We start from the raw sequence: 22,811 nt of genomic DNA, 5'->3' as shown, positions 1-22,811 counted from the left end.
CAGAATACTGAGCCTGCAGAGGAGGCAAACAGCCCTGGCCTCTCTTGAGGGGACTTCTCCTCACAGACTCCTCTTGAGAATGTCTCACTCCAGGAGGGGAAAGCTTTTAAACCTTCACCTTACCTTCCTCCTGTGCTAAAATGTAAGGCTCTTCCTGAGAAAAAACTGAGCTACAAACAATTCTTCATTCCTCAACAAAGCTACTCAGGTTCTCGATTTATCTTAAAAGAGCAATACCAAATGGGGTCATAAATGTCTCATCAAAGACTGTTTGCAGAGAAACCCCACCATGTGAAAGAAAATATTTCTTAGCATCAGTTCACTCAAAAGAAACCCAGCCCTGAATTGAGCAGCACTTTAAATGAACTTGAATTCACTTTTGTCACATATCATCTGGTTTGGTTTGCTCCTTTTTTGGCCTACAGAAAATATTAGACTATTTCCTCTTGATAGGACTCCTTGGATGGTCCCCAAACTTGGCTCCTCATGATGCCTTTCCTGGATTGTTAATGCCGCCTGTTAGCAGCACCTGGCTTTGCCACCCTGTTCATGGTAGCGGGGCATGGCTGGTGCCACAGTCCCCTCTGGGGCCACGGTCCCCTCTGGGGCCATGGTCCCCTCTGTCCCCCTCTGTCCTGGCTTGTGGCATGTCCGTGCTGGTGGAGGATCCCTGCTTGTGCTGCTGCCTGCGTTCCACAAGGCCGATCGTACTCCCCAGCCAAAGAGAGACTAAAGTCACTGCTTTGGGCAGCTCCTTTGAGCGAGTTTAACGCTTACTCTTCTCTATCCCAGACCTCTGTAAAGCCACACAGCAGCACCATAAAGTCACCTCATCGACAGAGCTGAGGAGGTCTGAGCGCACAGAAGGTCGGCTTTCAAGCACATTGGGTTTTTAATTTAGTGGAAGCACTGACTCGTTCACGAGCTTTACTTGTCCAAGTGGATTGTGTGATGCTGCTGTCTTGCTTGCGTTAAAGAGAAAGCAGAAGGGAGGAAGGAGTTAAGAAATGAGAGAGGCACTTGGGTCGCGGGCCTGGCAGACAAACGGAGCGGGGCGGCACCGGGCCGCTTTGCCGGAATCCCTTTCCGTGCCGGACAAAGGCGGACGCGGCTCCGCTGCGGGGCGAGCCGGGCGCTCGCTCGGCGAGCGGCGCTGGAGCGGCGGCGGCCCCGCCCCGCCCGTCCCGCCCCGCCGCGGGCCGGGGCCGAGCGCTCGGCCGGGCGGGCGCTCGGGATGCTCGGGCAGCGCCGCGGGCCGGGCGGGGCGATGGAGCCGCCGGAGGGCTGGGACCCCTACGGGCGGCCGGCCCGGCGCACGCAGTGGCTGGGCAGCGCCCTGCCTGCCACTACGGGCTGGAGCGCGGCGTGGAGAACGAGATCGCCGTGCTGGCCACCGGCCTGGACCAGCACCCGCAGGAGATCTCCCACCGCCTGGACCGCGCCGGGGCGGGCCGCATCCCCGGCGAGGACTGCCGCACGCTGTGCCGGGTGCTGGGGCTGGAGGAGGCGGCGGAGCCCGAGGAGTGCGCGGGGCTGTGGGACGGGCTCTCGGCCGAGCTCACCTTCCGCCAGTTCCACGCGCGGCTCTGCGGCCACTTCAGCACCCGCGCGGGGCCGCGGCTGCCGCCGGGCCGGGAGAGCGAGCACATCGAGACCCCGATCCGCCTGCGCAGCCCCCGCCGAGCGGCGGCCGCCGGGGCCCCGCTGCCCAGAGCGCTGCGAGGAGATGGTGGCGCTGGAGCGGCCGAGGAGCGCATCGCCAGGCTGCGGGAGGAGAGCGGCACCTGCGGGAGCTGCGGGAGGACCTGCGCGCCGCCCTGCAGAGCAGCGGGGCGCGGTGCCTGGCGCTGCAGGTGAGTCCGGGCCGGCTTCTGCACCGGCCTCCCGGGGGCGGCTCGGCCGGGCCCGAGTGCTTCGGGAGAGATGCTGCTCTCGGAAAGTCGGTGCTTATAGCCCCTCCACTGCCGCACCGAGACCGCGGTTGCCTGTTCAGCCTCGGCATTAACTTTGCTTTGCAAAGTTGAGTTACAGGGAGGCTTTAAGGAGCAAGGTATGGCACCGGTGTGCCATTAGCTATAGTTGTGGTGAGCACTCTGTTTAAAGTGTAGGGGAGCTCAGCTAAACAAACCCACGTGTACAATGCTGCTGCTTCTTCTACTGCATGTGCCGTCAGGATGTGCTGATAGCATATGCTGGATGTGCACCACCGCGGGGTTTTTCCTAAAGTAAGAACTTTCGGATTCTTACGTGCACAAGCAGATGCAGTGTCTGAGTCAGAAGTGCCTACAAGAAATATCAGAAGGATGTTTTCTTCAGAGTGTGGTCACAAGAGTTCAGAGTTGGAGCCAGTTCTGCAGGCAGGCTGATGAATATTCTGGGGCTCCTCTGCAGAGCACCATTAATTCCGGGGCTGGCTTCTGCTGGTTCTGCTGTCCTGGCTCGAGTGACACACTTAACAGCAGTTCCATTACTCTGGCATGAAACAGCGTGGAACAGGCAGAGCAGGGAAGGGCAGCGTGGACCGATTGTTCTGGCAGCTCTGACCAGCTCTGATTTGATACTCACACAGCACTCACAGAATCCTGCTCCACCTGTGACACTTCCACTTGCAGTAGATGACAGTTCTCTTCACAATGTCCAGCAAGGCAGGTCAAAGACACTTCCACTATTTGTTTTTAAAAAAGGGAAAGGAAATCAGCAGCAGCCATGAAGTCACCAGTCTGAGGTTCCAGGAAAAATGAAAACAACAGAGGAGAGCTCCAGAACACCCCCAGCTGCTCCCTGCTCTCTTCTTCTGAACACAACTTCATTGGAAATCTTTTTCAGCAGACTTCTTGACTCCTGAGTACAGACCATAGTGATGACATTAAAGCTATACAGAAACTTGTGCAATAACATGATAGTGAGTAATTTGAAAATTGAATGTATAGCTAGGTATTAAAAACTACTTTCCAGAGATTGTTTCCTTGTTTTTGTATTTGGCAAAAGGTCAAGTAGCTTTAGTTGCTGATCAACTCGATGTGATAAAAACCTATCATTTTCTCCCTGCTTTGTGCTCCTGGTCATTGCAGGTGGGGCTGCGGAAGAGCCATGCCAGCCATACAGAAGAAGGATCCTGCTTCATAGGGGGTAAGAGACCATTAACACAGAAGCACTCCCAGACCAAGTGCCTCCAAAGTGTCCTGGAGGAGATGGAGCTCATCCGGAGCTCCAGGGATGGGCAGATTGAAGAAGCCATCAGGTCCAATCAGGAGCTGGAGAAGGAGCTGAAGAGCTCTCAGGAAGCTCTGGTCAGCCTGGAAGACTGCAACCATAACCTGAAGAGGGAGCAGGCAGAGATGAGGAGGAAGGTGGAAGAGGCCAGACATGCTGTCCTGAACAGTCTTGGCAAAGTGAAGGAGCTGGAAGTGAGAGCTAACGAGGTGCCACATCTGCAAATATACATCCAGCAGCTGGAATCACAACTGCAGCACTACAGGTAGGTTGGAGTCTGACAAAGTGCCTATAAAATCACTGTGCTGGGACACAAGTGAGTTTGAGAATCACTGGTTGGGGCTTATTAGATGTCTCCAAATCACCTTGTAAAATCTAGCCTGGGGGAAATTAGAAGCAACTCATCCATTTTCTTGGTAGGAGTCTTCAGGAGACCTGGGAGTCTTCCAGGCCAAAGTCAGGGTACTGATCTACAGAGAGCTGAAGTTACTCCTCAGACACACAGCACAAGAACTCAACATGGTAATGCTTCAAGAAAGCCCCAAAGCAAATTGCTGACAGTTCTTCAGAAACCATTTCCAACACACTTTTCACTGCATTTCCTGGTCCTTAGTCCCATCCCAAGCCAGCTGTAATCAGATGGCTGACCCTCCATTTCATAGAAAGCTCTTCCACTTGTCCTCGGAATTGGGGAAAAGCACACAAGGACAACTTCTGGCCAGTGTTTTGAAACTTGCTGTGACTTCATTGCTTCTTTGCTGACAGAATAGGCAATAGAGGAGCTGAAAGGTTCCTAAACCCATAAAATTAACAGAGTGGGAATCTCAAAGGAAAAACACTAGAGCCAACTAAACCCCACTTTTGTAATAGCATTAACAAATCCTTCCAGAAGTCAGAAAGTTGGTCATTATTTTAATAGTCTCCTGCTTTTGTTGCTTTTTATCTCCGACAAAACTTGGACTCACTGATGGTTATTAAGTGTTAAGACATTTCTGCCCAAGTTTCAGACTGACCTATGGAATAAAATCTAGTTTATCTTCTCACTAACCCAAAGCAAAACCATATTTATAGATATATTTTTACTTACAATACTAAATCTAGTAGTTTAATGAATTGCATCTTCTGAAGTCCTTGCCTTTTGCTAAACACACACTTCCTCTGTTTGCATATAAGAAGAATTCATAGTGTGTTATTTGTGGCATCATAGCTATTGTATTGTTTAATGAAGTGAGGAAATTCTAAAAATAACCATTTTATCCAGTGTCTTTCTGTCAGCATTGTCTATGTTAATACTTGCATGGTTGGAGAAGATCAAAGAAAACAGAAGCATTTCTTTAAACATCTGTAGGATTTAAAAGCCACTGCGAGGACACGTGATGTTCAAGATGGCTGTCAAGGACGAATGACACAACTCCTGGTGCTACAAGGGATCACACAGCTTGTCAGGGCTGTCACGTTCTCCTTGGCATGAGCACCAAAGATTTAAGATGAGTTCTTGTCCCGTGGAATTGCTTTTCCAAAGTACAGTGAAGGATAAAAAAGATCACCTTGGAACAGGTTTAAAGGCAATAAACCATGTCCACTGGCCTTGCAGAGCAGGAACTTTGTGGGTTACATCAAAACAAAGAGTGTGAGTTTAGAAATGTAAATGATATGCTCCTTGTACGATAACCTTCATTTATAATACTTAGTTTTAAATGGCATGCTCGTTTAAAGTGATTGTCAAGCTCAGGAGTGGTGCTGGACTGACCATTTAGGAAGTACACCCCTTTTTTAGCCCTGTAGCACATTGAGCAGAGGCCCAGGCCAGCTTCCAGCCTTTGAGATTCTCTGTTGGCACAAAGCAGCTGCACCTCCCCATCCAGTGAAACAGCTCTTGGTGTAAACAATTTAACTTAGAGATGCATGATGATAATTGTGTCTTGCATGCCTGTGCTCATATTCCATAACACATGGAATCCCATCGCTCCACGTGTTCCCAGCGTGGCACAGAGGTGTCCCAAGTGGCAGAAAATGGTGAATGAGCAGTGCAGAGCTGTGTGTTAGGGTGGGGAAAGGGTTCAGCAGCAGCTCTGCCCCACACAGCCCTGGCTGTCCCAGCTTGTCCCACTCCCTCTGCTTGCCCACCCTGCTGCTCAGGCAGCCCAAAGGCCTCCTGCTCAGAGACAATCCCTTTCTCCTGATGTGCAGGAGCTGACATCCATGGCTGTGGCTCGGGTGAGCTGCTGGGAGCGCTTGGTGAGGGGAATAGATGGGCTGGCTGAGGTGTGGAGAGGGAGGGACAGCTGGGAGCCCACAGGCTCTGCCTGTCCCTTGGCCAGAGTGTCGCTCATCCTGTTGGTTTAAGTCAGCTTGTGTTTCAGTTGCTCTTATGTGTACTGTTAAAGTCTGGCTGGGTTTCAGTCACCACTCCGGTGAGCAGTTTTCTCCCTTGCCAGGTGCCACACAGAGTTTGTGAGCAGGGTCTGGATTTGGCAAGAGCTAATGCTGCAAGGTAGTGCTGGAGAGGAACGGGGGGGATTTGGGTGTCCTGCAGAAAGCATTGACAATTGCAGGTATCTCTCCTGAGAATTCACCTTTACTGGCTTGGTGAGCCACAGGTTTCCTCCAGCTAAAGTCCAGTTTCTTCCAGAGAGAATCATATTCAAGAATGAGTCCAGTCTATGAGCTTTACACACTGCTCCTGTTTATAGTTTCATATTTATAAAGGAAATGCTTTCTTCCTTTAGGCTTAGATGTTCAAAGCTCTTTTAGCATCTAAATCTCTTTTCTAGACCTTCTCTGAGACCTGTTTGCTATCATTTAGATCTGAAATCCCAACCATGACCTGAAGTTATAATCCCTAATGCAGGAAACAACAGTTTGCATTCAGGCAAGAAGGTGTTTAAATACCTGCAAGTGATTAAACATTGTCCTAAATTGGAGTGTGTAATTAAAATCAGCTATTCTTGATTTCATATTCCAGATTCATATTCCTGCAAATGTGTATGACTTAAACATGAACTTTTTCTGAGTGCACAGGTTCCTGTGCCAGGGTTTGAACTGGCCCTGTCACATCATTGGGTTCCTAAACCAGCCTGGTTGATCAAATAGTTCATCGTTCTTTTCTTCAGGTGCCCATCCTGATCTTCCTGCTCTGATCCATGTGTCAGGTTTCTGTCTGGATTGTCTTTCAGCTTTTATTTTTTAACTCCCGGTCAAGTTAGTGAGTCAGCTCAACTTTAAAGGTAAATTTCAGTAAATTCCTTCCTGAAAAGCTTGAGCTCAATTCATTTCAGAGGAAAAAGACGACACAAGAAATTGCATATTTACCATTGGTATTGTATAAAAAGTGTGTAATTGCCAGTGCCTGATGACAGGACAGTTTAGGAAGTCAGGCAAGTCCCATTTTTATGCAATGCCCAGGAATTATTCCCAGAGGGCAAATCATTAACCACTATTCCCTAATCTCCCTTCCCCCCTCCCCCCACAAAGTTCTGCTGCAGCACAAGGTGACACCATCCATGTATTCTAATAGAATCCCATGATTTCTAAGTATTGTTTATAAAAACACCTTACATTGAACTATTACTACAGTGAAAATGTCACATCTACTGCTTTTTTCACCCATTGAGCCATTTGCCATGTCAGAAAAGGAAATTGGATTGATTTGACAAGAATTGTTCTTGCCAAATATGACTTCGTTCTGTATTCTATACTACATTGAAGGTGGCTTAGAAATGGATTACTTAATCAAGTGTCCATATTCTTTTTCTCTTTAAAAGCCTTGGAGGGAATAGAACAATTTAACAACCATATTTCTGATCCCAGTGTAAGAAATAAAAAGTGAGGTCATTTAGAATCGAAATAAACTTCATAATAGAGATGTTGACAGAAGGTTTATGTTGCTGCATTAATCAGCAGCACAGTAATTACATAGGTCAGTGAAGGAGGTCATAAAATACCAAAAATGCTTCCCATATGCATGGTCTGTCTCCCAAAATACTTAATTATCCATCAGCATTTCTATGTGTTAATGACTAGGAATCCTTTTGGCATGGAATGCAGAGAAGTTTGTTTCAGCCTCTCATATTTTCCTGTAAATGTGATGACTGAAGCCTCTCGCATAATTTTCCCCATTTCTTTATTTCATCGGTGTCAATTTGTCTAAAAAAGTTGTGCTTTAGGTTATTTTATCCTGGAAGCAGTTCAGTCTTTCTTCTCTTTCAGGAGGCAGTGTCCTGATCTTTTCAATAATTTCTCAGGTTATCATTCACTCTGTAAAATATAACAAGATGTACCAAACAAGTCTAAATCAATAATCCAAGACCAGGAGGAAAATATGGAAATATTCCATACAGGATCACTCCATTAAGCATAGGGAAAAAAAGCCCTAGGAAGGAAACAGTAATACACAACAGAAGGTGTCTATAGTGGTTATTTCCAGTCAGAATGATAGTGGTTTATATTTAGGCAGCCTAGAACTGTTCTTCTACTTAAAAAATTAGAGAGTAAAGAAAATTGGGACAATTTTTGCTTGACTGTTGTCATCAATACCAACTCCTTGCTGTTGTGAGGTGAGGGGCATCTTGGCAATTTGTTCCAGGTGGCATAAAATTTGAGAGGAGGCTGTGGGTGTGCATGTGCTGGGCAGATGTGCAGGTGAGAAAGAAATCCTTGACAGGAGGAGGGAGCAGGGACTGATGGCACTCAGGGATCTGAGCTCAGAGAGTGAAAGGAAAGGTTGAATTTGCAGAGCCTCGTCTGTGAAAACGCTCAGATTCTTCTGGAGGAAGTGATGTCATCTCATTTTATTTTCTGACTTTGCCTGGAGCTGATACTGTTTTCTACTAAAGGAGGTAAGAAGTTTTGTATTACAGAGAAGTCTGCCAAAAAGCACAGAGCTTCAAGTTTCGGAAGAAGTTAGCTGTAGCAGGTGAATATATTCCCATCACACGAAACTTAGACTACTTCTGGGTCTCTAGTCATAGAAGAATCATAAGCTAAGTAAGCAAACCAGATTACTCTCATTGGGAACACTTTAAAGCAGCATTTTGATTTCACAGGAGGGAATAATGGAAGGTATTGTTATTTATGGTGAAGAGAACTGTGCAGAGCAATTTAAATAGATTAATTTGGCAGTGTAGAAAATGTATAGCATCTCTTTCTGTGGCAGGACCACTTTTATTTCGAATGCAAGAGTCTTTCACAGCTTTCCCTAATAATATTAATAGCAAAACCTTGACTTCCAATCCAGTCACGTAATTGCAAGTTCATTTATCCCAAAGGAACTGCAACATTTACCCCCAGTGTGCTGCAACACTGGCACTGTAGCCACTTGCCTGCCTTTTTCCATGCTGGGTTCTTGTTGACAGTGTTTGTTCTGGGGAGGCTTTCCCTGGCTTCTCCCTAAATCCTCCTTTTATCTGCCTGGCCGTGTTTGCTGCGTGGGAGTGACTCGGTGGTGGCTCAGTGGCAGTGCCACACACAGGGACACCCCGCCTGTCCCCTCCTGGCTCCGTTTGCTGGCCCTGCTGGAGCTGTCCCCCAGCTGATCCCTTCCTGGGGATGGAGGGGTGGAAGTGCCCTGCCAGCCCTGCTGCAGCACAGGGACAGAACCACAGCCCAGGGCAGGGCTGCTTCTGTCACCCCATGCCCAGCTGCCTTCCACAGCTGCCTCCCCCGCCCTTCCGTGCATGATTTGGATTGTGCTAGCCCCTCCTACACCAGAGGGATTCCTTTTTGCCAAGGGGATGAGGAGTCAGTGTTTCTGCAGCTTTTCTTCCCTGAATTGGTGCCTGGAAGTTCAGGCAGCAGCTTGGTGACAGCTGTGCATATCCCTCCTTCATCTGCCTGCCCTGACTTTGTACAGCCCCCCCCAGCTCTCGACTTCTCACAGCACCAACTTTCTGGGTGATCAACAGATTACCCATCTTGCCTTATTTGCCTCCAAAAGAAAAAGACGCATTTTACACGCAATCATCACTTTAAAGAAAAAACTCCCTCCCCTTCCCCTTTCAGAGCCAAGCACTGGAGTCCCCATGAGAGGCTCTCAGAAAGCAGAGCTCCCACTCCAGAGTCGCTGCTTTGGGGTTACACAAGAACCAGCACCAGATGTGGTCCTGGATCCTAACCAGCCCTCAGCCCCCCTTGTAAATACCCTCGTGTTCCTCAGCGCACTGCAGGAGCAGAGGCACCCAGGGGTAGCCTGCCAAGCAGCATTTAAACCTCCCAGGAGGCTGGGCCTGAGCGAATAAATGTCACAGATGTGAGGAAATACAGTGCAGACAACTCCTGCACTCCAGTGACACTGCAAAGATTTGTTCTGTTTGGGACTCCTGCTGAATCACTGCCCATGTTTGCTGTGCTGTCCCCTTCCCTTCATCCTCCTGGGCATCCTTTCAACTTTGTCAGTGTGTCATCTGCCTGCTTAGCAGCATGATTAAAATCCAGACTGATATTTGCCTCTCTCATGCCTGCCTGGGGTTATCCTCTTTGTGGTACTCAGCATGTTTCCCTGGACTTGGCTGGGAATCTGAACCTCAGATACTCAGAACTGCAGCCCATGAAAAAAACCTAAGGAAAACTGCAGTCACATACTAAGGAAAGTGAAAAAAAAACAGAAAAACAAAAAAAGCTAGAAAAGGATGTCCTGCACGATACATAAAACTTGGGTTAAATTGATCTGGTCTTACATATTCGTGTCCTGAGATAATCCCAGGCTGGAAATTCAAAGACTGAGGTTGTGGTGGGGAGAAGGAGCTGGTCTCTGAATCTGTTTCAGTCCTTTATTACAGAAAAAAGATATCCAGGTATACCTAATTCCACCTCCCCTATGGCAGGAGATCTTTAAGGTCACCTAAAGATCTAAAGATTGACTTAACAGTCCCTTCCAACCCAAAGCACTCTCTAATTCTATGATATTTTCACAATTCCAGATTGTGAAAATCTAATCTGTGTGCTCAAGTCAAGCAACCTGAAAGGTGTAAATTGCATCAGGAGAGTGGCTTTAGCTCAGAGACCATTCTTGGTGTCTGAAAAAAGAATTTTTGTACATTTTTATAGCTTTTCATGGTACCCATCTGAACATTTGGCAAAATCTGATAAAAATGAATAGGTATGCGTGGTCTTAAGGGATCACAAAGTTAAAGCTCAATGTCAGAGACTGAAAAACAAAGCATGGGCTGAAGCTCAACCATTATTGCAGGTATCTGTAATCTAGGATTTGCCTGTGTTCTGTGCACTATTCCACAGAGGAATGCACTTTAAAAGAAAAGAAATGGTTGGCCAATGAATGCCAAATGTAATCTTTGAGCATTAGGAAGTTACTTCTGTGGAACAACTTCACAGCATCGTTCCTAAAGCACTTGAAAAATAAGGTGTAGAGGCTGTGACTGACTGTGGGTTGCAGTCCCTCCTTGTTTGAGGAGAAGAATATTCCCTGAAGGCTGCCTGAGCCTGCAGTGCTAATTGCCATCACAGCACCCATCACCCCTTCCAGGAGCAGAATGTTGGGAGTCAGATTTCAGTGGAAAGACCCCAAACCTTTCATTAATCTGAGGAATCAAAATCAGGCCCTGTGCTTTGTTTTGTGCAGAGCCTCTGCTCACAGCAGAACGTTTCAGGGAGGTTCATGGTGTCCCATTAATCACACCACTGAAAAATCTGGTACTCCCTGCACATCTGCTCTGCTTTTGCTCCCTGTGCTTGACACCATGACACGTCCTTGGCATGAGTTCACACAGCATCAAAGCATCTGGGGCTGCACAGGCTGAGCTCAGCCAAGTTTAAAGCACAGCTTTGACAGGTTTAAGCCAAGCTCCAAGTACAGCATTTTCACTCTTCTGGAGCTGGGAAATCTAAGGGGCACTGCTAGGCACAAAATTACACAAGGCAGAAATAAGAGCAGTCAGAGCAAAGGCAATGCTTGTGCAAATTGCAGAAGAGGAGGTTTTGCTACCCATTTCTGTGCCAGCAAGCAGGCAAGGGTGGCATTTCCAACCAGGCATTTCCTGGAGTTTGTGGGGCACCACTCTGTTGTCACCCATGAGCCCCCCCATCACTATCTGACATTAATAAATCAGATTTCAAAGTACCACTTTAAAATACAAAAAAGAAGTAAAATTAAATCCTTCACTTGTTGAAGAGATAGTTTTGTTTTCTTAGCTGCAAAATATTTTTCTTCAGATTTCTAATTCAACCAAACTAAAAAAAAAAAAAAAAAAAAAAAAAAAAAAAAAGCCAAATATTCAAACTGTTATAAGCAAAAGTTGTGAGAGAAGCTGGTCCTTAGTCTGAAAGGTTGGTGTTTCCATTAATGAGTGTACATGGCTCTGCTTAATTTCCAGTGCTGTCCACATTCCCCAGGGACAATTCCTTTAGCAGGGAAAAAAAGAATAAGAAAACCAAGAATAAGGATGTTGTCTCTTCATTTTGTCAGAAAATCTCTCTCTGTGCTTCTGGAGCCCTGGCTGAGATGTGACAGGTTTTTCAGAAGCCTTCCAGCTGTGAAATATTCCCACCAGTGGCAGGGTATTCCTGGGTAAATGCACTGACTTTGAACAAAAGACCTTTCAGTGCAGCCAGGGGTTGGGATCTCTCAGAAAAGCTGTGATTAATGTCTCTACAGCAGAATTATACACCAGGTTTATTCCTGTGCTGTCCTTTTTATCTTTACCTTTGCTGCTTTCCTCCCTCTCCCCCTGTTCCCTGCCTGCTTTGCTCTCTTTGGGTTGGGAGTTTTTGTTCATCATGATTTACAGTTTCCAAAAGATGCTTCAAATGCATTTAAAAATAAGAAACTTGAAACTTAAATAAGTATAAAACTTTTCAGGTAAATACTGAGCAGGATATGAACAATCAAAGCTTTGATTTCACATCAAAACCCTGTCATTAAGGATCTAAGATCCTTAGAGTTTAGACCTGTACTGTGTATAAAATGGAGGAGCTTTCAATCCCTAAGGCTTGGCACATGTTTTGAAGTATTCAAAATCATTTATGCTTAAATTGCAGTTCTCCAGCCTTACCAGTGAAGGCCCTGTTTCTGCAAGCAGCAATATCTTGCATCAAACAAGTATTTTCTCCTAGTTAGGGTGCACTTTGCTTAACTACTTCACTTTGGTTTCATGTTGAAGAGATAGTTTCTTCAGTTGCAAAATATTTTTCCTCATATTTCTAATCCAACCAAACCAAAAAAAGAAAGGAAAATATTCAAATTGTCATAAGGAAAAGTTGGGAAAGAAGCTGGACCTTAGTCTGAAAGGTCTGTTTTTCCATTAATGAGTGTACATGGCTCTGCTTAATTTCCAGTGCTTGCTTATAATCCTTGTTTATAATCCAAATTACCTCTGTATCAAATGGTGTTGTTTTAGAACAGAAAATTATTAATGCTGGAAAGGCAGCATTGATTGCTTCCCCTTCCAAGCAGAGGGAGCTTTCCTGGGTCAGGTTCCCATGGAGCAGCTGAATTAATGGATCTCTGTTTCCTGAGGGAAAGTGACTCACACAGCAGAAATCACCAGGAAGTAATTGATGCTTTGCCACCTCATGTCCTCAAGCCAAGCCTTTAATTCTATTAATCCACTTTGACCTGTCATTATATCCAGGAAACTACCAGCAAATAACCCCTAAACAGAGCAATGGCTCCATGGGCAGAGCCCACAAACCACCCGGAGCCGTCCAGTTTGTCTGCTCAGTGCCTGGAAGGCAGAGCTGGATTCTTCCTTCTCTAAAGAAAGACAAGCAGAGCAGAGCAGGGAGAAGGAGCAGCTCTGCTCATTACCATGAGAAAGGAGCTGTCAAAGCACCTCCTTTTTCCATCCTCCCTCCCTGGCCAGCCTTTTCCTGAGCCAGGTTGGAGCTGAAATCAAAGCCTGGGGTGAGGGATGGAGCTGCAAGGAGCACACGCGGGCAGTGGGTGTCATTGGCACCCTTAGATGTGAAGGGCTGGGGCTATTTTCGGGCTAAGAACGATTTATTGCTCAGATAAACATCAGTCTCAGAGGCTCTGAGATTCTAGAGGATCAAACATTTGGCCATAGCTCACAGTAGTCACAAGTGCTTTCTTACACGGCAATACAGAACTTTCTGACCCAACAGAGAGTTGCCACAGAATTTATTTTGCTTTTCTAACCCATCGCCTTTACTTACTTGTGCTGCACTGCAGATATTTTTGTCCAATGGCTTCTGTCTCACTTGCACACAAATGCTTCTGTTATAACTTCCAAACTCTAGCTCGCTCCACACAACCACACCCCTACACGATAAACCCTTCACCATCTTATCAGTACAGGTTCTCACTTACTTAAGGCATATTCTTGCTTACAACTGTAGAAACACAAGTGTTTGATTTTTCTGCTTAATGTCTGTGTATTGTATTTTTACATCTGCCCAAGCTTCTTCCGAGGCTGCAGATCAAACTCCTCAGTGTCTGTGGAAGTTTCTGTTTCCCTGATTCCCACAAGTGGGGATGGGCAGGGCAGGCAGCACAGCTCATCTCTGGGCTCCTCCACTTCATGGGGCACAGGCTGCTGCCTGCAGGGCACGGCGGGCAGAGAAATCCCCCTTTTGCAGCCCTCATCCTGCCGGGAGGGGAGGCTCCTGTGTGGAGAGCACCACCAGCCAGGCGTGCATGTCACCTGTGCTCCGGGCTGTCCTTGTCATGGGCACCTGAATCTCCTCAGGCAGCCTGCAGAAAGGCGCAAAATAAAATTTAAGTGGCTAATTTGAATTGAGTTCTGTGTTGTAACAGCTCACAATGGGTAAGATGAATGTGGGCTGGGAGAGCTGCTGAAGGACAGATAGAAAACCAGGCACTGCGTTGTTTTTAAAGGCAGGTTTATGACCCATCCATCAGCTCAACATGCAGAGACCTGAGTTCACTTTCAGGGCTTTATTATTTTTGCTGAAGTTAAGCAAACCAATGCTTTTGGATTCTGGTTTGCATTTTAACCAAGCTTAAAATGAGGCAACTTTTCAGTGACAAAAGTGCTCCCGGGACTCTGGGAACACATGCCGCCATGCCAAGCTTTACAAAAATGCTTCATTTTTTCCATTACTTTATAAGTGAAACTGTAAACCCATGATCTGGCCCAGCATGTAATATATAAAGTGGCAGGTCAGAGGTGAGTGCTATAAAACAGGTGTAAAAAAGGTTATGTGGCTTAGATTGTATATCCTTAAATGTAAAGGGCTTCCCCTCCTTCCTTGATTAAACAAACTCATCTGCACACACTGGTGATGTACTTAGTGGATGAAGTGCATTGTAAATGCATTCTAGATTTTATATTTTAGAAGATTAATTTGTGCTGAAAAAGCTGCACCCTGTCTGATGTTAAACCCCAGGATATTTCAGTTGCTTCCCTCTAATTAAACCCTGCAGAAGAGACCATCGTTCAGAGATGAGTCTGAACCAAACTCTGCAACTAAAAGCAGTGAGGTTCCAGCTCAGTAATTTGATTCATGTCTCCACTAAAAGTGCATCTGAATCACAAAACTTGGATTCAGATCAGAATATCCACTGAGAGGGAGATGGATACCTAACTTTGGCTTTGTCCTAATTTCAACCACAGCTGGTAATCTGGAAACGTGTTTAGCGTGGAGATTTCTGTACTTTAGTTGGAGAAATATGCTTTGTATTTCATGGTAAGGAAAGCTGCAATATTGTGATTAGCATTTGATTTTTAAGTGAAATAATACAGGAAATAAAGATTTTTTTAAATTGCTCAATTAGTCAAGATATGAAAAACCAGGATCGACTGTGAAGAATTGCAGAATGATCCTAGGACACTGAGTGATGGCATGGTGGCAGGTACCAAACAAATGAAATCAGATTCATTTTGGCGGCTAAAAAACAAAACCAACCCCAGACAACACTTTCAGCTTCAGTGAAACAGACACAGTAATGAACGCAGAGTTTATTACAGTAAAATTTATTACAAAGAGAACAGAGAACAATACAAAGAAAGTAATTATGCACATTCACAGAACACCTGTATCAAAACAAGGGCATTCATGATCCTTCCACCAAAACCAATTAAACTGGAAGAGGCCTAGAAAAGGCAACAAGTTTGAAAAAAGCTGCTTGCAGATGTGGAAGAGAGATAGCTTTGGAGAGATGTGAAATGGATCTGTAAAATTTTCATCCGAAGATGAAGAGGGGAGAATTGTTCAGTGTCTCAGCACAGGAACTGTGACTCAGCTCATGAAAGCAGAGGCAGGGTCAAAGAAGACAAAACAAAATTATTCTCACCCAGTGGGTCCCACAAGCTTGGAGCACCTTCCTGCACAGTGCTGAGCTTGAGGAAAGGTTACACAGTTTAAAAAAGCAATTAAAATATATATTAAAACAAACAACCACTTAGCAGGTATTAAATAGAAAGATGACTCCACCTGAGTCACCATGGGAATTACTGAAATACAGCAGTGAAAGGCCAGGGGAGGACTAAGGATGCACCAGATCCATGAAGAGCAGGGGAAATGTATCTCTAGGTATTGTCTTTGAGCCTTTAATACTCATAAAATGTCAAGAGTTTGGGTTTCTGACATCGCCTTGGCTTCATCTGCATGAGTCCAAGGTCACAGCTCTGAGAACTAAGCTCACCTCCATCTGTAATCTCAGAGGTCCCATGCTCTGAGCTGAGCCCTGACTCACATTGCTGACCACAGCTTTGGATGTTGTCCCTTCACATCAGTTTCCCCTTCTCAAAAGTGATTTTAATCCACAGAAGAAGGCTACTGCTCCTACCATCACCTTTAACTTGACCTCCAAGCTTAGGGATGCTGTTTCATTCTTCTGTAACAACCCACTCTCATTCAGGTGCACAGATATCACTGGTAGCTGGAGATTAGCAGGATTTAAAATGGGTTAGCTGTTCCTCTAGCAAGGAGAATTTCTGAGCTACAGTGATAAATATTATCTCAGATTTGGGAAAATCTCTTGACTCTCAGCTTTAGCGCAAACTTCCCTGTTAGCAAACTCACAGATTTCTTGCACACGCCTGCAAAGCTTCTCCTTCTGGGACATAATGAGTAGGATACAGGATTAGATGGCTGAAGAGCCCAGCCCAGATCTCGTGTGACAAAACCCTGCGCAAGTCCTGGCCTTTAGGTCAGCCTTTCCCTTTCTGTTTGTGTCCTGGCAGATGCCTATTGTCCAGTCTGCAATCATTTATTTAATCTCCTTTCAGAGCCCAGGAGCTCCTGCTGGGCTGGGAACCAGCACAGGCCATTCAATGGAGATATCAGCTTTTGTGGTAGAGACAGCCACACCAATACTGCAAGGAGCCTTTTTAGCCTTTCGTACCTACAGCAAAATCTAATCTGAAAAGCTAATCTTAGTGTTTCTGACATGCTGGCACAGCAAATATTTCCCCACATAATTGAAAAGCATCATTTGTGTTGGCCCAGATGTTCTCAACACAGGCTGGGATCTGGGGGTCAAGCAGAGCATTTTTCAGAATGCTGTGTGTTTATCAGAAACATAATATTTTTATACTTTATTATATTTAAATTAATAAATTTTGTAACATTTTATTATATTTTTAATATTTCCATTCACTTGGCCATCATGCTGTTTGCAGCTGGGTGGTACAGACATGCACTGCTATTTCTCTGTGCACATTTGCTTACTTCACTCCAAGCTGCTTGGTATGTGCATGTCCAATATTAAAGGTTCTGTTCAGTAATCTGTGTGATATCATTCATACGCAAGTGCCTCACCTCTCTCTGCCCATAAAGGCAGCTCCAACTTGGTTTCTCACTCTGTTGGGACTGTCAGGGAGAGAAAAATGGTGTTTTATAACCCTGGAAAAAGGGATTTTTCTTCTTTCTAGTCCAGATAGTCTTGAGATAGAAATACAACATTTTATCTCATTTAAAAAATGAATGAAGTATTAATGGGGAACCCTTTTTTCCTTTAGAACCCCTCTGAGGATATAAGAATAACCTGACTCCACGAATAGAGAAGAACCAGACAGGAGAGCTGTGCTGTGAAACACAAAGCTTAAGCAGATTAGACACAAAAGAAGTTATTAACTCCAGGGCACAGTTAATAATTCACAGTTAATAATTCACAGTTAATTATTCACTTCAACAGGAGCAAATCATCCCAAAGTCCTCCCAAACCTCCCCCACCAGCAGTGCTGAAGAATACAAGGAGCAGGATTTTCAGCAGTGCGCTGCTCCCACAGCAGTGGCTTTTACTGATACATATTCTACAACCACTCCAACTGCACTATCAGATTATGTCAATCGTTAAATAACAGTAACAGCTCATGTCACCAGAAGAATAACTGTTGGTTTAAGTGGCAAAATAAGAAAGTAACTTTGAGTAATAAACCTTATTACTTTGTATTATCCTACCCTGGCCAGGGATTTAGGAATATTTTGAATCTGACATTCACGTTTGTTATTTCAGAAATCTATTTTTATAGAGGTTACACTAACATTGCCAGAACCAAGGATATAAAATACAGGCTGTATCATGAATATTTTGGTGCTAGAGAAATGTCTATATGATAAAGGAGCATGATGAAATTATCTGGTTAGATTATTTAGGAAAGTCTAATTTAAAATCTGTTCACATCAGTGCATACTTGGGGAAAGCTGAGTGCTATGAATTCCAGAGACCTCCACCATGAATATCAAATACAGTATATTTAAAAAGCAAACACTGATTTAGAAGAGTTACACTTGGACTAATTGATGGCTGTCAGTCCCTTCCCACTGAACTGTTCTATTCTACAGGAAGAATTCATCAGTTTTTTAAATGTGGCATTGTAGTTTTCCTCTTCAGGAAATTCATTTTATAAAAATAAACCACATTCTATCAGATTTCAAAGTTGCAGGTCTAATCCTCACCAGGGGCCAGGAGAAATTTTTCTTTATGGGCTGTTTTGGGCTTTTAATTTAAGGAATTTTTTCCATTGGTATTGATGCTATGCTGGCAAGTAAGTACAAATACATAACTGCACATGCTGCTCTACTAAAATTTACGTGATTTTTGGTAGGTTTTGTATATGATGCTAAAATCGATCCTTAGAGCACTTTCCAAGTGGTAACAGACCCACAGGGAATGAAAAAGAATTTGATTAAAGAAGCCTAAATGTGGATTCCAGAGTGATTGCTCAGGAAATTATCCCTGCACCAGCTGAGATGGGTCTGAAGGCAGGCTGAGGTCAACACTGGCAGACTGTAACATTTGATTTGGGTTTTATTCATCTTGTAGAAGAAAAGTCAAATGTGTCGCCTCAAAATGATGTTACTCGGATTTCAGCAGTTTTTATAGAGTTTGGGGAATCGGAGCATCCGAGTAGTTTGGAGAGGTGTCCATCACCCTCAGGTCCTGCTCGGGCACCACCCTTGGGTACAAGAACAAGGAGGTCTCAGGTCTCCATCAGCCTTGGCAAGTGAGGAAATCCAAAGGGCCTGTGGGAGATGCACCTGCCAGAGGCAATTAAATAATAATTACGTTTACAATCATTGTAATTATTATTTATAACTAAACAGGCAAAACCTAACAACTGTGAAGAGTTGCAGGTGCTGAATCCTTGGAAGGCTTGCAATAGTTGCACAGTGAATATCTTTGGAGCTGGCATCTCGTGGATGTTGAGATTTTTCTACATTTTCTTCTGCAATAATGTAGTGACATGAGGAGTCAGGGAGAGCAGCACCAGCACTGTGGACTCTCTTCCCTGGTTTTGGAAACAAATGCAATTCTTGCAGAAGTAACAGGCCCCAGAACTTCAGATGTGATGGCTTTGCTGGATTACCAAGGAAGGGAAGACTTGGGGAACAATCCTGCAGTTGTCTCCATCTGCAGCCATGAGTTAGTCCAGTCAGCAGCACAGAGTAGACACAGGAGAGAAGCAGCTCTTGTTTAACAGCAATTGCATCAGGAAATTTAGCATATTCAACTGAATAAGAGTCAATATGAATATTCAGCTGTTTGTGTCAAATTGCACATGGGCACAAAGAAGTATTTCCTAGAATCTTGCTCAGTCGTGGTGGGAAAACACAGCCTCTGAAAGCTTTCCACAGAATCCCATTGTTTGGGCCTGACAAAAGGGATTACAAGAGATACAAGGAGCTCCTCTGGAATAAAGGCAGGCCTGGAAGTTCTGCTGCGGGGCAAGGTTTTGTTAAACTCTCTCCCAAACATCAGTGATACTCGAGTCACCTTTGATCCTGCATTGCCTTCTAGGAACTGAAGTAAATAGGGGCTTGAAGGGATATTGGAAATTTATATATTGTGTCTCTTCTGCACTGCCGTGGATCCAAGGGCTGAATTCCCATGGTTCTGATAAATGTGTTTGAATGACAATTCCTGAAGCAGGTGCCAGCACTTTCACATGTGGAGGCAGCCTGAGGCACTGGGCATGACATTGTGAAAAGTCATCTCAAACAGATCTGCATGTGGAATAGCCTTGATTTCTGTTAATGATGTGTTTGAGTTTTAACTGGAGATCTGGGAATGATTTTAAACAAATGCTTCTGCTAGAAAAGAAAATTTATGCACCTGTGGGAGTGCAGAGCATCCCTCTGGCTGCCCTGGCAGGTCTGGGACCCTGGCAGGGGTCAGGAACCCCCCTGGACAGAGCCCCCAGAGACACTGTCTGTGATCTCTATCCATGGAAAAGAGTTTTCAATCTTACAGGGTGAATTACAAGCTCTGAGTGTTTGATATAAATAATTAAGTGTGGCACAGGTGTAAAAGTAAAATTTTAGGATTCTAGATTAGGGGTTCAAAGGGGACAAGATGGAGGAAATTGGGTGTGTCTTGTCCTTTTTCTCCTTCTTCATGCCCTCCATGTTTCACTGTGGTGTTGGCATTTTTCTGTTGGTTCAGGCTGGGGACACACTGTCCAACGTAGGTGACAGATATTGGCACGTTATTGTAAATGCAGCCCAGGGAGTTTCTGGTATTTAATGTTTGTCACATCCCACTGAGGGCAGAGCCCCACACGCTGCCCTGCAGGACAGAGCTGGGCAGGGCAGCAGAACATGTGAGAGATAAACAGAATAAACAACCTTGAAACCAGCACAGAACAATTATGGCTTCTTCTTTGGCAGTGGGGCAGAAAGACAGAGACTTTTTACAATTTTGGAATCATCAACACCACAGATTCCGACATGCACCAGTTGGGTTTTTCCCTAGCTTTGGCTCTTCATCAGATCTGAGCCTGTTACTTTTCAAACCAGCATTAACAGTGGCCCTCACATCTGAAAGCAAGGTCCTTTCTGCTCCCAGAGGGATGAGTGCCCTGAAAACAGGCAGTATTTATCCTGACTCTCCCAGCTCTGGGCAGGATCAGTGCGGGTCGATGAGCCTTTGCTAATGCAAAGCAGACTCGTGTGTGCTGGTGGGATGCTGTCATTAATCCTTGAGGACACAAACCTACAGCTGGCTCCCTTTTCTGCCAGCAGCTTTCTTTAATGACCCTCCGGATATCCCATGTTTAATGTACTCTGCCCTGCTGGAGGAATTGCCATCCCAAAAGGCAGGCAGGGCATGGTCAATGCCACGTTTAGCTGTTCTTGCCAGGCTGGTCAGTGCAGCTGGGAAAATGCTCTCTTAGGGCCTCTCTCAGTTCCTGAACCCCACAGCACATCACAGGGCAGCAACCATTCCTGCAGTGAAAGATGAAACTGATTGCACTCACAATAATCAGGAGCACTTTGAAGAACTATAAATGATGGTTTAGAGGGAGAAGGGTGCTCTGCTGACAAATCTCAAGCTTAACACTGCAACAGTATTGCACTTTACACTGACTATGTTGATTTTTTTCCCCATTTAGTTGTTTAAGGTATCTACAGAAACCAAAACCAAGAAATATCTACATTCACTCCAAAGCCCTGCTGCTGCTTTTTTTAAGTCTCTCTCAGATGAAAGAGTCTCTTGACAGACACCAGTGCTTCCAACAGTTTTAGCTGGAGCAGCAAACCAAACCTTTTGGTGGCACTGAGCTGAAAGAAGCCTAGAACTGCAGCACATCACTGCTGTTTGTGCTCTGACCTCAAAGGGACCCTCTCAGATCTCCAAAGCCTTCTGCCCTCGCTCTGATGGAGATTTCAAAAAGTACAATATGAAATATTTCTGTGACATTCCAGGGTGTCACCTTTAAAAATCCAACCAGCTGCATTGCCAGCTGAGCGGAGTGGATAAAACAGATCTTGTTTTAGATGCTTTTGCATTGTGAGGATTTTGAGCTTTTATTTCATATATATCTTGAAACACAATGTGTCTAATTACTAAAGCCTCGCAGTGAAACTCAGAAACATCCACTGCTTTCATTTTTTGCCATTTTCTGTATCAGAAATGAGCACAGAATATATAATCCCCAAGTTCTAAAATGCAAACAATATACTGTGAAAGCCAAATCCGTCTTCTTTGTTTGGCTTTATGAAATTAAGAAAGTGACAGTAAAAGTAAGTCAAGTTTCCTTTGAAGGATTTACAAATGTAAGAGTTTCTCCCCTCAAAATTGTCATTCCACATGCTATATCCCCATTTTTGATGGGCCTGTGTCACCTAGCTAACACTCCACAGCCCAAGATTCCCAATGCAGCCATGTTATGGTTTAGGGTAAATTTGGGAGAAAACTGGAACATTTTCCTAATGTGATTACAGTTGCTTTTAAGGTGGAGAGTTACAAATTCTCTCTCCCTTTTCAAGCCACAGTAAAGTCTATAACAACTCCATAACATCTAGAACTTTGTGAGAGTTTGAAGATGGATTAGAAAGGATCATTTCAAAACCTCCAGAAGGTTTTAATTAACAAATATTTCTGCATGTCAGATTTTGTCAAATGTTATCCTGACCTGTCTTCCCTTCTAATGCATAAATCTCAGGATTTGAAACTGAATTATAGAAGGTCAAAAAGCCAAGGGAAAAGATGAAGTCTTATATTGGGGCAAGTGGAACGGAATAAGCATGAGAAAGTTTGGGATCCCATCCAAGACTGAGATAGATGGGAAGTTTTCCAAAAGGGTTGCCCAGGGAAAATTCAAAAAAGTGAAAATAGAAAATATGGTGTAAAACTCTGGTTACAGAAGTTTAAGTGCTGGTCACCTACTGTCAACTACAATGAAAAGCTAAATATATAAACACCTGAGGTTTTTAATCCTGCTGCAGCCCTATGATGTTACATTTAAACACTGTTTTCACATAAGATAACACCACTGGTGTCACCTACTGCTTCAAACAACCACATTTATTTTAAGTCTTCCTCCTAGTGCTGATCACAGAAAACTTCTGAGGACTGCTTCCTGTTTTTCGTACAGATTTCCCTCTTTTCCTGTGGAAATCTATTGAGGAAGCTCTCTGAAAACAAGAGGAAATATCTGTTTCTCAATACCTGTGAGAGTGTCCAAAGGAAGGGTCTTTGCCCCCTGTGGGGCCCCTGGGGACGGCAAGGGCTGCTTGTGATGGGGAGCACGATGTGTCCCCACCAAAAAAGCTGCAACCCCTCACACACAGCTGGGATCCTCCATGGAGAGGCTCCAAAAATGAGGGGAAAACTGCAATTAAGCATTGGCTTAATTTTAAATTTTTTTTCTGAACAGGGAGAAGCAAAGAGACAAAGCCTTTTGTTAAAATATTATTGACTTTGAAAACAGGAA

General features: G+C 44.7%; 1 pseudogene across 1 annotated transcript in view; it reads left to right on the top strand.

The window, feature by feature from the left end:
• Positions 1–1,267: 1,267 nt before the first annotated feature.
• LOC110470662 (EF-hand and coiled-coil domain-containing protein 1-like) overlaps positions 1,268–22,811 on the top strand; it is a 28,251-nt pseudogene continuing 6,707 nt past the window's right edge. Inside the window, exons 1-2 of the transcript XR_014958206.1 lie at positions 1,268–1,853; positions 3,072–3,478. The product of XR_014958206.1 is annotated as an EF-hand and coiled-coil domain-containing protein 1-like (transcript). The remainder of the gene's footprint in view (positions 1,854–3,071; positions 3,479–22,811) is intronic.

The sequence above is a fragment of the Lonchura striata genome, chromosome 12 (assembly GCF_050655825.1).
Source record: "Lonchura striata isolate lonStrDom1 chromosome 12, ASM5065582v1, whole genome shotgun sequence".
NCBI lineage: Eukaryota > Metazoa > Chordata > Aves > Passeriformes > Estrildidae > Lonchura > Lonchura striata.
Note: the sequence above shows the minus strand (reverse complement) of the source record. Positions and strands in the feature narration are given on the sequence as shown.